The 12,040-nt window shown below is 40.0% G+C and overlaps 1 long non-coding RNA gene across 1 annotated transcript; it reads right to left on the reverse strand.

The window, feature by feature from the left end:
• Positions 1-226: 226 nt before the first annotated feature.
• On the reverse strand, positions 227-2,740 carry LOC137094659 (uncharacterized). Its single transcript, XR_010908698.1, has 3 exons — positions 2,646-2,740; positions 2,394-2,544; positions 227-299 (listed from the first exon to the last, which is right to left on the reverse strand). It is a non-coding gene; the product is annotated as an uncharacterized lncRNA (long non-coding RNA).
• Between the last annotated feature and the right edge of the window lie 9,300 nt (positions 2,741-12,040).

A 12,040-nucleotide genomic window follows, 5' to 3' on the forward strand; every position in this document is an offset into this window, starting at 1 on the left:
TCTAGAGTCCAGTGGCGGCTGCTTTACTCCACTGCATCCCACGCTTTGCATTGCTCTTGGTGATGTAAGGCTTGGATGAGCTGCTCGGCCATGGAAACCCATTCCATGAAGCTCTCTCCGCTGTTCTTGAGCTCATCTGAAGGCCACAGAAGTCTGGAGGTCTGGAGCTGTTGACTCTGCAGAAAGTTGGAGACTTCTGCGCACTGTGACCCTCAGCATGCGCTGACCCCGCTCTGGGATTGAACACTTCGTGGCTGAGTTGCTGTTGTTCCCAATGGCTTCCACTTTGATTTATACACCTGTGGCCATAAAGAGATTGAACACTTGAACTCTACTGGGCGGCCCAATACATTTGGTAATATAGTTTATATATATATATATAGTCTTTTTTACAGACATATGCATTTTTAATCATGGAAGGTGCATTACCCCATCACAAAGCACGGTAAGCAGGAGAGAACATATAACGTAATTCATAATTGATCAAGCTCTGACTTTCATCTTCAACTCTCGTTTGCATAAAACTAATTACTCTGTAAATGGTATTCAGGGGATGACGTGGTGCTGTCAGGATAGGAAACTCCTCGCACGGAAAGATTTACGTGATATTCCTGACATGCAGAATATAGAGATCATAAAGCATTAAATGATCCGCTGAACCGAACAGACACAAATACAGCCGAGCAACAGCAGGAGATTACTGGAAACATAATAACGCACAAAAGCTGCTGGTTTACACAAACACAATCGTTTCATAATCCACCTGCTTTCATGATAATTCGATATGTTCGAGCAGTGTGTCGTGAATGAGGTAGACTGTCTGTCGGCAGCCGCGCTTCAAAGAGGAAATGTTCGTTTAAGCAAGGACTGACATTAAGCAAATATCTGTTATCATCAGAGAGGGCCACAGCATTGTAATATGCACATTCAAACATGGAAACTCTTGGAAAATATTGTCTACAAATCTTGACCTAATTTACATGCAAGTAAGTTGTACGCTGGATTCTTTGAAATGCAAAACATATCTCACTTCTATATTTCATCAAGGCCCTTTTCATGTTTAATAAATTAACACTAAGATCCTCCAAGACTTTGTTTTTCATTAGCTAAAAGCCGAAAAAAAGACACATTTAAAATCTTAATCACAACCTGCACAGTTATTTTTGCATATTTGTTCATATTTGGCTCAACAGGAGAGCCAAGCCATGAGAGAATCTCCCAAAATCTGATTTATTTCAGCAGATCATATTTTCTGACAAACTTAAGTATTACGGAGGCAAATTATTAATCTCAGTTTGTGTCTTGTTCTGAAGAGAGAAACTTTGATATATGAAAGAACATTTTTCACTCTCGATATCTCGACTTTAATATTCATTTAATATTTAATATCCTCTGGAAATGTCCAGTTTGGGATCTAACTGTGTTGCATTCCTGTGTTATTTTCATTGATTTTATTGAAATGCATGGAATATATATATATATAATGACAAATTCAATATTGTTTTCAGGTATCATAAAGCATGTTTCATTCCATTTCAAATAAATAGAACAAATATAATCCGAAAATCTTTAAAGAGGCTTGCAAAATTATTCTGGGCATCATAAATGAAAAAAATTGCAGATTATTATTGTATAAATCATTTTTTAAACCATGCAAAATGACATAATTTACACATAAATGTTGTTCATGTGACAATTAATTTACACTAATGTGTGTCTCCTGTTTTTATGAATGAGACGCAGTGAGAACAAACTTGGTAACACTTTAGTATGAGGAACTTCTGCCTCAATAAACTCCTAATTTACTGCTTATTAATAGTTAGTAAGGTAGTTTTTGTAGCGTTTAAGTTTAGGTATTGGGTCGGATTAAGGGATGTAGAATAAGCTCATGCAGAATAAGGCATTAATATGAGCTTTAGAAGTGCTCATAAACCTGCACTGTAAAACATTTTTGTTGGTTTAACTTAAAAAAGTAAGTAACCTGGTTGCCTTAAAATTTTGAGTTTATTGAAATTAAAAATTTGAGTCGATACATTGAAGGACATTTGTTTAATAAATAGAAACTCAAAATATTATTGTATCTGAACCACATAAAATATTTGATAAATCATGAAAATAGCACAATTTGGCATCATCAGAAATAAAACACACACAATTACCCAATACGCTCACAACATCTGTTAATAATATTTTAATTAAGGTTGTCGAATCTCAAAAAAGGTTCATTGTATTAACTCAAAATTTTAATTTAACTAAACTCAAAAATTTAAGGTACCAGGTAACTTTTTTTCTAAATAATGTTTTACAGTGTAGTAATATGCATGCTAATAAGCAAGTTGTTAACAGTTAATAACCGAACCTATATATATATATATAAAGTTTCCCAGCAGCACCTGTGAACTTCCGATCCGTGTTTAAGCTGCTTGTGTCCGGAGGGAGGAAATCTTTCACTCTCCAGAACAAACATGTCGTGTAAATTAACATGCCAGGACACACTGCGATCCACCTCCAATCGTCTTTCCATTAAAACGGACAAACGGCAGCCTACGGCAAAGAGAGGGAGAGAAATAAATCAGGATAGTCTAAGGAATAGTAATCCTGACTGAACATTTTGAGCTGATTGATATAAATAACAGTGTCCTCACCATCTGTCCGGAGAGAGACCTTCTCCGCTCGCTGCTGAGCTGCTACACCGGAATAATTAATGAACGTTGTCCTTTGTGCTGGTAATAAAGACAAGACAAATTATGTTATAATCCAACTGGTGCTCGTTTGTCTCCGCCAAATAAAATGTCACATAAAAGAGAGGCCACAGAGTGGATTTAATGGAGTCGCCCGTACCTGCTCCTGAAAACAAGAGACGGGGAGATGGACGGGAACCTTTGTGACGGTTCTTTATGGAGATGCTGTTTGTAGTAAAAGTCAATATGAAATCAGCATGGGCTTTATTTACTGTCCTAGCTCATGTTCCGAGTCTGGATGTGAGTGATGCTTCAGTGATGCTATTCTCAAGAAATACATGTTCGTCTTCATCAGAATAAAAAACTAACTTTTTGGAACAACTTCACTTTTTCAATTGATGTCATCAGTCGCTCTTTTTTAACCTTATTTCTGTCATAACAACTCTTGGAGTGTTTGGCATAGTAATGGTGATGATATGTTTGGACTTGGCAAAATAAATCTGTTGTTATTACTGCTGCTGCTATTATTACTGCTGCTTCAGTTATTACTACTGCTGCTGCTGCGGTTATTACTACTGCTGCTGTTATTACTGCTGCTGTTGTTATTACTGCTGCTTCTGTTATTACTGCTGCTGCTGTTATTACTGCTGCTGTTGTTATTACTGCTGCTTCTGTTATTACTGCTGCTGCTGTTATTACTACTGCTGTTGTTATTACTGCTGCTTCTGTTATTACTGCTGCTTCTGTTATTACTGCTGCTTCTGTTATTACTGCTGCTTCTGTTATTACTACTGCTGTTGTTATTACTGCTGCTTCTGTTATTACTGCTGCTGCTGTTATTACTGCTGCTGTTGTTATTACTGCTGCTTCTGTTATTACTGCTGCTGCTGTTATTACTACTGCTGTTGTTATTACTGCTGCTTCTGTTATTACTGCTGCTTCTGTTATTACTGCTGCTTCTGTTATTACTGCTGCTTCTGTTATTACTACTGCTGTTGTTATTACTGCTGCTTCTGTTATTACTGCTGCTTCTGTTATTACTGCTGCTGCTGTTATTACTGCTGCTTCTGTTATTACTGCTGCTTCTGTTATTACTGCTGCTGTTGTTATTACTACTGCTGCTGTTATTACTGCTGCTGTTGTTATTACTGCTGCTTCTGTTATTACTGCTGCTGCTGTTATTACTGCTGCTGCTGTTATTACTGCTGCTTCTGTTATTACTGCTGCTGCTGCTGCTGCTGCTGCTGTTATTACTACTGCTGCTGCTGTTATTACTGCTGCTGCTGCTGTTATTACTGCTGCTACTGCTGTTATTACTGCTGCTGCTGTTGATACTGCTGCTGCTGCTGTTATTACTGCTGCTGCTGTTTTTACTGCTGCTGCTGCTGTTATTACTACTGCTGCTGTTTTTACTGCTGCTGCTGCTGTTATTACTGCTGCTGCTGCTGTTATAACTGCTGCTGTTATTACTGCTGCTGCTGCTGTTATTACTGCTGCTGCTGCTGTTATTACTGCTGCTGTTGTTATTACTGCTGCTTCTGTTATTACTGCTGCTGCTGTTATTACTACTGCTGTTGTTATTACTGCTGCTTCTGTTATTACTGCTGCTTCTGTTATAACTGCTGCTTCTGTTATTACTGCTGCTTCTGTTATTACTACTGCTGTTGTTATTACTGCTGCTTCTGTTATTACTGCTGCTTCTGTTATTACTGCTGCTGCTGTTATTACTGCTGTTTCTGTTATTACTGCTGCTTCTGTTATTACTGCTGCTGTTGTTATTACTACTGCTGCTGTTATTACTGCTGCTGTTGTTATTACTGCTGCTTCTGTTATTACTGCTGCTGCTGTTATTACTGCTGCTGTTGTTATTACTGCTGCTTCTGTTATTACTGCTGCTGCTGCTGCTGTTATTACTACTGCTGCTGCTGTTATTACTGCTGCTGCTGCTGTTATTACTGCTGCTACTGCTGTTATTACTGCTGCTGCTGCTGTTATTACTGCTGCTGCTGCTGTTATTACTACTGCTGCTGTTATTACTGCTGCTGCTGTTTTTACTGCTGCTGCTGCTGTTATTACTGCTGCTGCTGTTATAACTGCTGCTGTTATTACTGCTGCTGCTGCTGTTATTACTGCTGCTACTGCTGTTATTACTGCTGCTGTTATTACTGCTGCTGCTGTTGTTACTGCTGCTGCTGCTGTTATTACTGCTGCTGCTGCTGTTATTACTGCTGCTGCTGTTGTTACTGCTGCTGCTGCTGTTATTACTGCTGCTACTGCTGTTATTACTGCTGCTGTTATTACTACTGCTGCTGTTATTACTGCTGCTGCTGTTTTTACTGCTGCTGCTGCTGCTGTTATTACTGCTGCTGCTGCTGTTATTACTGCTGCTGCTGCTGTTATTACTGCTGCTGCTGTTATAACTGCTGCTGCTGCTGTTATTACTGCTGCTGCTGTTGTTACTGCTGCTGCTGCTGTTATTACTGCTGCTACTGCTGTTATTACTGCTGCTGTTATTACTACTGCTGCTGTTATTACTGCTGCTGCTGTTTTTACTGCTGCTGCTGCTGCTGTTATTACTGCTGCTGCTGCTGTTATTACTGCTGCTGCTGCTGTTATTACTGCTGCTGCTGTTATAACTGCTGCTGCTGCTGCTGTTATTACTGCTGCTGCTGCTGTTATAACTGCTGCTGTTATTACTGCTGCTGCTATTACTGCTGCTGCTGTTGTTATTACTGCTGCTGTTATTAATGCTGCTGCTGTTATTACTGCTGCTGCTGCTGTTATTACTGCTGCTGCTGTTATTACTGCTGCTGATGTTATTACTGCTGTTGCTGCTGCTGTTGTTATTACTGCTGTTATTACTACTGCTGTTGTTATTACTGCTGCTGCTTCTGTTATTACTGCTGCTGCTGTTATTACTGCTGCTGTTATTACTGCTGCTGTTATTACTGCTACTGCTGCTGTTATTACTGCACTACTGCTGCTGTTATTACTGCTGCTGCTATTACTGCTGCTGCTGCTGCTGCTGTTATTACTACTGCTGTTATTACTCCTGATGCTGCTGCTGTTATTACTGCTCCTGTTAGTACTGCTGCTGTTATTACTGCTGCTGCTGTTATTACTGCACTACTGCTGCTGTTATTACTGCTGCTGCTGCTGTTATTTCTGCTGCAGCTGCTGTTATTACTGCTGCTGCTGCTGTTATTACTGCTGCTGCTGCTGTCATTACTGCACTACTGCTGCTGATATTACTGCTGCTATTACTGCTGCTGCTGTTATTTCTGCTGCTGCTGTTATTACTGCACTGCTGCTGCTGTTGTTACTGCTGCTGCTGTATTACTGCTACTGCTGCTGTTATTACTGCACTACTGCTGCTGTTATTACTGCACTACTGCTGCTGTTATTACTGCTGCTGCTGTTATTACTGCACTACTGCTGCTGTTATTACTGCTGTTGCTGCTGCTGTTATTACTGCTGTTGCTGCTGCTGTTATTACTGCACTACTGCTGCTGTTATTACTGTTGCTGCTTTTATTATTGTACTATTGCTGCTGTTATTACTGCTGCTGCTTCTGCTGTTATTACTGCACTACTGCTGCTGTTATTACTGCACTACTGCTGCTTTTATTACTGCTGCTGCTGCTGTTATTACTGCACTACTGCTGCTGTTATTACTGCTGCTGCTGTTATTACTGTACTACTGCTGCTGTCATTACTGCTGCTGTTGTAACTGCTGCTGCTGCTGCTGTTATTACTGCTGCTGCTGCTGTTATTAATGCACTACTGCTGCTGTTATTACTGCTGCTGTTGCTGTTATCACTGTTGCTGCTGCTGCTGTTATTACTGCTGCTGCTGCTGTTATTACTGCACTACTGCTGCTGTCATTACTGCTGCTGCTGTTATTACTGCACTACTGCTGCTGTCATTACTGCTGCTGCTGTTACTACTGCTGCTGCTGCTGTTATTACTGCACTACTGCTGCTGTTATTAGTGCCGCTGCTGTTATTTCTGCTGATTCTGCTGCTGTTATTACTGCTGCTGGTATTGCTGCTGTTGCTGTTATTACTGCTGCTGGTATTTCTGCTGCTGCTGTTATTATTGCTGCTGTTACTACTGCTGCTGCTGCTGTTATTACTGCGGCTCCTGCTCTTATTACTGCTGCTGCTGCCTCTGCTATTGCTGCTTCTGTTATTACTGCTGCTCCTGCTGTTATTACTGCTGCTCCTGCTGTTATTACTGCTGCCTCTGTTATTGCTGCTGCTGTTATTACTGCTGCTGGTATTGCTGCTACTGTTATTACTGCTGTTGGTATTGCTGCTGCTGCTGCCTCTGTTATTGCTGTTGCTTTTATTACTGCTGCTGCTGCACTGCTGTTATTACTGCTGCTGGTATTGCTGCTGCTGCCTCTGTTATTGCTGCTGCTGTTATCGATGCTGTGGCTCCTGTTATTACTGTTGCTGCACTGCTGTTATTACTGCCGCTGGAATTGCTGCTGCCTCTGTTATAGCTGCTGCTGTTATCAATGCTGCTGCTGCTGTTATTAGTGCTGCTTCTGTCTCTGTTATCACTGCTGCTGCTGCTGCTGCTGTAGTTTCAATTACTTGTAGAAGATTGAAATAGGTGGAGCTGGGGATGGTGAAGGGTGTGCTGCTTCTGCTACAAAAAATGCTCACCAGTATTTGAAGGTTGAGTAGCAAGCTCATTGGCTACTGACAAAGCAGGAACCAATCAGCCATTATTCAGAGTTAAGGAGTTCAGGCCTGCTCCATCAAGAGTTTCATGATAGAACTTTACATTCCTCCCAATCCCCAGTTCTGTTCTGGTATGCTATGCCTGTTTTTCATCATATATTTAGTTCCAGCCTAAGTTTTCTCATTGTAAAGCCGAGCTAACAAAGAACATTCTAAAAATGTTTAGATCAGGTTCTCATTAATTTATAAAAATGTTATTTCTGAATGTTCCAGGAACGTTTTAGAAACATTATGGGAACATTTCATTGTTCTCTGAATTTTCCTAAACAAGTCCTAACATTTAAGATTACCTAAAACATTTCAGTTTTTCTTTTTCTCCATGAATGATGTTTAAATAAATAAGTTAACTTCCATTAAAGTTACTGGAAAAACATTTGAGAGAACTTAGAGAGAACCTTGCCAGAACATTATGTGAATGTCCCAGTTAGCTGAGATACAGTTTCACTTGGAAAAACATCACAAAGGGAAGTAAATGTCATTTCATGTTGACTTTAAAGCAATACCTTTCTGTTCTAAAGAGACTGTAGAGGAAAACATTGATATTTTATCCTTTGGTTTAATGGCTTGAGGTTTTCATAACCTGACATCAATGCTTGTTGTGATATATTTATCTGTTCACTCACATATAAATCACGTTAAAAAGCCCACGCACCTCACTTCAGTCAAACTCTGTGTTTGAGCATCCGTTGAAGATCCAGACATGCAACACATCATCATTGTGTGTGTTTGATGAGATCTACATGAAAAAGAGCCTTGTGGCTTTTGTCAAACACAAACCCACAAAGAGTTCCCGCCAGCGGACAAAAGAGATGAGAAGCGTGTGTGTGTGTGTGTGTGTATCATAGATCTGTTATTGTTAATTCTGTGTTTGCTGATGTTCTGATAGTCAGTTTTCTTGTAATAGGACAATTAAAGGCCTGTCAGAAGCAGGACGGGCTGCTCATCCGCTGCCGACTGAAAAGCAGCAGGTGTGGAAGTTTTCCACTAACTACTCATAATCTGCTTAAAGGAACCCAAATGAGAAATGAGCATTTACCCGGTAGAGATCCAGAGATCATAAGGACAGACAGAGGTAAGTCAATTATTGTATTGGTTTGTTCATTCCCTGACATTTCCATTTTTTTTTGGTGACTAGTTACCCTGATTGATGAAGACACTGGTTATGTCCAGAATTAGATATTAACTCACCACATTGAACACTGCACCATATGTTCTCAGCGAACCGGGACCGTTGTGTCAAGGTTCTCTCAACGTTATGAACAAACGTTCCTCCAGTAACATTAATAGAACGTTCATTCAACGTTTCCTGGTCTTTAATAATGTTCTCAAAGTTTTAGCACAAAAACATTATTTATACATCATTGTTAATGGAATGTTTTATTCTGAAATGTTGTAGTTGGACATCCGTCTTTTAAATGTTTCCAATTGTAAAGTAATGTTCCCAAAATGTTTGAAGAATGATATAATGGGACAACGTTCACATAACCAATAAACAAGATTTTTAAAACATTTACATTCTGAGAACATTCAGAAATAATGTTTTCATAACTTCATTGGAAACATTTATTATTAGAACGTATTTTATTAGCTGGATGCTAAATACTGCCTAAAAAACTGCTTAAATAATAAATTATGACTTAATAAAATAAACAATAAAACAAATATATATATATATATATATATATATATATATATATATATATATATATATATATATATATATATATATATATATATATATATAATGGTAAAGCATTGTACTACACACCAACAACATGTGATCATACGATCGTGAGTTTGATCCCAGGGAACACGTGCTCATAAAGTGTGTATGACTATAAATCTCTGGGTAGGTTTAGGGATGGGGTGGGTTTAGTTGTAAATTAAAAAATATATATTTTTGCTAAATGGAAATATGACAAATGGTGGTAAAAAGTCCCGACATTGCATTAAAATGAACGCGCATTTTGGTTGGTAACGACTGGTCAGTTCATGACGTCAGATGTAACACAACACTGTTATTATTTTTACGCCAGCTAGACGGCGCATGACTTTAAAACGTAAATATAGGTCGTAATAAAGTGCGTGAAAGACGACCAATAGAGTCATATTTTTTTGGAGGACAGGTTGATGTATATATATATATATATATATATATATATATATATATATATATATATATATATATATATATATATATATATATATATATATATATTTGTTTTTTTAGTTAAAGTCACCATGAAATAATACTTGACAATTCTTGTTTATTAAGTAATATTTCAGTATTTATTACAAATGATTTATCCGCAGACATTGTTATTGTGTTAATAATCCTGAGTCAGAATATCTTCATCTCTTCTCTGATGATGAGGGCGTGGCCACCTGTCACTCACATGAGATCAGCCAATAGCAAACCACAGCCATCCAATCAGATCCCCACAGACACTCAAGCCCCGCCCACATTTGTTCTTGTTTGTGAAGCGATTCACTCGACATACGGCACAATAAGGGAGAAAAAACTATTATCAAAGTCCATTTTACTTGAGTTATCCCTCTAGAAAAGGAAGGTGTGCAGTATAATTTAATTCTTTATACATACTGCAGAAACACTGATAGTAGTGTGGTCACGTGTTATTCTGAACGTAGGCAAAGAGCCTGATGATGATGATGTGTTTAGAAGCCCACAATGAATGAAAGCATGTTGCTTTTGTGTCTCGTGTGTCGTTCTGCACATATTAAACAGAGCCAGTGTTTCCGGTGCACTTCGTTTTAATTAGTGCCGAGTTTGATCTCCTACATTTCCCAGAGGCACTGCTACCGTTAATAAAACAAGCTGTACCTTTGTTGGGAAAGCGCGCGCAGACACACTCTGTCCTCGCATCCGCTTGTTTATCAGAAGACATGATGTCGGACACGTATTAATCTGAGGTCACGCGTGCCGTGAATGCACGTTGTCTTTTTAAGCGCACTCCTCTCCGCTCGCGTTTCCTAATTAATCGTCTGCCGGGTTCCGCCCCTTTAATGTGCTCGCGATGAGACAGATTGTAAAAACGGACTGATTAATGAACGAGGGGATATTCGGCTGCAGGAATAGATACATACGTAAATAAGAGCAATAAGCCTTGGCACACACCTATCACGGGAAGGCTGATGATGCCCAACACGCGCCGTCTGTGCCCTCGCTGCCTTGGCACGCGTACAGGCATCTGCTGAGATGCCCATGCCAACTCACCGTATACATACAAACATCTGCCTCCGCACAAAGGGACTCGGATGACGGGTTCGGGACACACACACACACACACAGGTTTGAGCGTCGTGTTCGCGCCGCTCCTCCATACAAAAGCCGTAATGTTTCCTGTCGAGCCATTAGCCGTGATAGGATCTGCTCGGGCCCCATTAAGTCATCAGTGTCCACCTGTGATAAAGGGACTCATTTGTTTTCTTAAAACTCCACTTAACGTCTACTTAACTCAATTTGTCAGGAAATGTCCTGCAATTTCCTCCAGGCCAGAAATCTGGCAGGGGCTGCCGAGGGGACGCAGGGATCAGGATGCGTATTCAAATTCAACGGGGGGATCAGGTTATAGCTCTCTCTCTCTCTCTGTGTGTGTGTGTGTGTGTGTGTGCTTGTTTTTGAGAAATATCGGGACACAAATATGAGGACTACCCATGTCCCCACTTTACAAAAGGCTTATAAATCACACAGGAGGAGTTTTTATGAGAAAGTAAAAATGCAGAATGTTTCCTGTGATGGGTAAGTTTAGGGGCAGTGTGTGTGTGTGTGTGTGTGTGTGTGTGTGTGTGTGTGTGTGTGTGTGTGTGTGTGTGTGTGTGTGTGTGTGTGTGTGTGTGTGTGTGTGTGTGTGTGTGTGTGTGTGTGTGATGGGTAGGTTTTAGGCTAGGGGCAGTGTAGGGGGATAGGACGTACGGTTTGTACAGTATAAAAAAACGTTACGCCCATGAAATGTCACCACATTTCACAAAAACAAATGTGTGTGTGTGTGTGTGTGTGTGTGTGTGTGTGTGTGTGTGTGTGTGTGTGTGTGTGTGTAGAAACATGAAGACGGTTAGTTTAGTTTACCAGCTGAAACCCCTCTAACAATCTCTAATTCCTCTTTTGGAAACCACTGATGAGTTCTCTTTAACAGAGAGTTTGACCTCATGTTGTCCGAAACCTGTTGGTCTATCTTTCTTCTGTTACACCAATACAGATGTGTTTCTGTTTCTCACACAAACCATCGTCTGATATCAGAAGACTTCAGGATCTGGATGACTAACACACAGGTTTGGACCGACATGACAGTGAGTAAATGATGACAGAACTATTCCTTTTGCAAGATTCACTAACCACATCTACCACATCTTACTGACGACATCAAGTGCTTTACCTTCGCTGTTTGTTTACCTTCACCTAAAGTTTGTTCAGTCCTCATAACCCCTATTTTATGGTTGTAACTAAATCTTTCAGTGTCTCGTGCAAGAAGTAGGTTGTTGTTGTTCTTTTTTTATATTTTCATGCGATCTCTCGCTGCAGATCTGAGCCCACAGGAGTTAGTCGAGTCCCTCTGGACAGACGGGTCAAGAGGAAACAGATGGGTGTGTA

This window comes from Pseudorasbora parva, chromosome 12 (assembly GCF_024679245.1).
Source record: "Pseudorasbora parva isolate DD20220531a chromosome 12, ASM2467924v1, whole genome shotgun sequence".
Lineage (NCBI taxonomy): Eukaryota > Metazoa > Chordata > Actinopteri > Cypriniformes > Gobionidae > Pseudorasbora > Pseudorasbora parva.